Here is a 3,600-nt window from a genome sequence, read left to right on the forward strand (position 1 = left end):
CTGATTGTGTTACCAAGGTGACCGACGTGCTGCCACATGCTTGGAGCTGTGACATATGAACAGAACTTGGTGTTGGATTTGATACTTTTCTGAAAAACCACACTTGAATAATTGTATGCACGTCACACCCTCGTACCAAAGCCAGACCTTGTGCGTCAGCAGTGGACCGAGTTCAGACAGTGTCCTTCCAATAAATAGCTTGAGACCGTTGTACTTTTCGCACTCGCTTGTTCGGAATATAACTGTTGTGAGACTTTCTTCCGGCAACTAGGCACTGGAGCGGGTCAGCAGCAGATACCACAGATTGGCGAATCAGCAGATATAACAACACCTAAGAGCGAACTAAGAGGCTAACACTGGACTCAATGAAACAGTTGGGTCGGATGTGGGTCCGAGAGTTGGAACGCGTCGCAAGTGCGGGATGCAGCGAATCACGTGATGTGATCACCGAATCCTTGCACGTATATCCGGGATATAGCAACTACTTGATGTAAGATGTAACGTGTGCATCGATTACTAGCAATCCAAACAAGAGAGTCCCGTATTCTCCCAGACGCAAAAGCGTCTGTCTGATTCATCCATTGATCCGTCGTAACCAGGTGGGCTCCAAATGCTGACACGCAGAGGTGGATCAGCGTTTGACAACACATGTAGACCAGCTGAAGTAGACAATTAAGTCGAGGAAGGTCGAACTTAAGCATCGATCAGGTCGAATTACTGGTTTCATCTGATGTGAGATCACGTCCATAGGCCTCGATTCGGCCGAGGAAATTGTGCCCGAATTATTGGACAATAACAGCACGCCAACTGGATCACTGGAGAAAGAAGACCTCTGCAGATTACTGGACTTATGTCTGATCACACATTTCGAGTTCAACGGAGAATACTATGAACAACTACGAGGGACACCAACGGGATCGCCGACTTCAGGATTCATTGCAGAAGTCACAATGCAAAAATTGGAACACATTGTGTTGCCCGATATAAATCCCAAAATATGGATCCCTTACGTGGACAATAGATTTGTGATTATCAGAAGGAGGGAACTGCAACGAGTAAGTCAACTGCTAAACAACGTTTTCGACGAAATCGAGTTCACAACCGAAGAAAAAACAAGGGAAAACTGGCGTTCCTGGACGTCCTCATCACTAGATTGCCGAGGTCTAGAGAAAGGCAACACATACGGACCAAATCCTCAGCTACCACAGCAACCATCCAAATTGCCACAAAGCTGCATTCGGACATTCTTCAAGCGGATCTAGACACACTGCAGCACAACAGAACCCAAGATCAAAGAAGAAGAGCGCCTAGACAGATTGTTTCAGAAGAAGAATGGATACCCGAGGAGTTTCGTCTGGAGAACACTCAGGAAGCCAAATACGATCGATGCAACAGGGCAGAATGCAAGCAAACGAGTCACAATCCCGTACATCAAGAACGCCGCTGAAATGCCAGTGAGGCTCCTACGACAGCACAATACACTGGTCGCTTACAAGCCTGCGAACTCTTTGTGTAGGCTCTATCAATACCGAAAGTAAAATTAGATCCAATGACGAAGAACATTGTCATTTTCTGGATCCAACTCAAGGACTGCGACAAAGGGCATATAGGGCAAACGGAAAAGAAGCTCTTCACCGGAATATAGGAACACAAGCTTGCCAATAGAAGGCACAATCAATTCTTTCTTATCTCCTTACACGGAGATCAGGAAGAACACGTGTTCGATCGGAGTGGCGTTCGCATACTGGCTCAAGCAATAACATAAAAAGAACACGAATTTATGGAATCGTAGTACTTCACCGACGAAGCCATCAAAAACATACCGAAATTGTTCCCATTTACCAGCTACTAAGAGCGAGAGAACTCCAGAACCACAGAGATCTTAGCTGCAAATTTAACCGAACGAGAAACTCATAAGAGGAGCTGGAAGGCTCCATTCAAACGAATAAATTAATTGGATTAAAGGAGCCGCACAACCAAGGCACCAAATCAACTGGCGGACGCAGGGACACTTATCGCCACGGTGGAGGAAATCGGGGGCAGTGCAAGCAACCAATCAAACCCATGAACGCCAGACCACAACGCAATGCGAATCAAGTACAGGAAGAACGAGCTACTAAAACAGAATGCGTTGGGATAACCAATTAACACAAACGAACGCAGACCACAATGCAAAAAAGACCAAAAACGGACCAATAGATTCACTAAATTAGTTACACTCCAAGTAGCCAGTCACGTAAGAAGATATCATATCGCCTTCGAATGCTATATAAACGCACGCAGGCAAGGAAGAGGTACCCACACAACTGCGCACTGATGATGTCCCCACGTATGATGATAAAACGTTTGCAAGCCAACTGCCAAACCCGGCGAGCAGATCAACAACCACCTGATCGACAACCAATAAACTCACCCGAGCTACCAATAGTTCAACACATTACCAAAAAAAAACAGATATATTCCACTGTCTTGCAGTTTTCGAAGTTAAAAACGCAGAAAGTATAGAGCATTAATACAGAGAGGGAATGCATGATATGGTCAGTCATGTTTTATTGAATGATTTCAGCAAGAAATCGGACACTTTTTGATCAGCGACATTTTAGCCAAAGGACTCATAGAACTGTCTGATAATGCACGGGGTTGCCCAACAATTCCAATTATTAATGACACCACGCCTCACTTTCTTGACGTCAGTTTTCAACATATCAAGTTTTCGCATATCTTTTTCATTCCGCAATGTTCGCCGTAACCTGTGAACAGTGGCGATCATCCGCATACTTCATACGGAACCAACGTCCAGCAACGTCACCATCGATGAATCAACATACCATATCCAAAGTATCATGACACAACTGCAAGCCGTACCTACCATTCTGTTCACATCATGTAAGTCCAACGTGACCCATGACACCGAACAACTGAACCTGATAGTTTACCGCTCTGTTTTTACTGATGCTTCGTCCCACATTCTGGGAATTCACCATCATTTTCTGAGGTTGGTTTCTGATGAACACCAATCGGTTTACAGCGATTTTATGAAATCGCGAATTTAGAAGTAAGTTTCAAGGGATTTTCAGAAAGCAAACGTTCAGCAAGAAGCCTCTGAGATTCTGTTCGTCGGACAGTTGAAGAAAGCCGGCAAGCATCCAGGCCAATCAATCATTCAATCAATTCAGCAAAACCTGATGAGTGTTCTTGCGGCAACAACAATGGCAACCATCACTAAACTGCGAAATTTGTTTTCAATATTCGGTATCCCGGAAAATATCGTGTCTGACAATGGTATTCAGTTTACATCCCATCAGTTTAGCGAATTCGTTCGAAGACACGGCATCACATATGTTACTTCTCCAACATTCCATCCTCAATCCAACGGTCAAGCTGAACGGTTCGTTGACACCTTTAAATGTGCGTTGACAAAATCAGAAGGGGAGGGGGCCACGACAGAAGTGCTGGATACGTTCCTGCTGAACTATAGATCAACCCCTAATCCACAGTCTCCGGACGGTCGCTCTCCAGCAGAGGTTACGATGAACAGACGGTTGAGGCTTACACATGACGCTATGCTACCAACACGTACTTGCTTTCAATCACCGACTG

Source organism: Opisthorchis viverrini (genome assembly GCF_000715545.1).
Source record: "Opisthorchis viverrini unplaced genomic scaffold opera_v5_8, whole genome shotgun sequence".
In the NCBI taxonomy this organism is placed as follows: Eukaryota; Metazoa; Platyhelminthes; class Trematoda; order Opisthorchiida; family Opisthorchiidae; genus Opisthorchis; species Opisthorchis viverrini.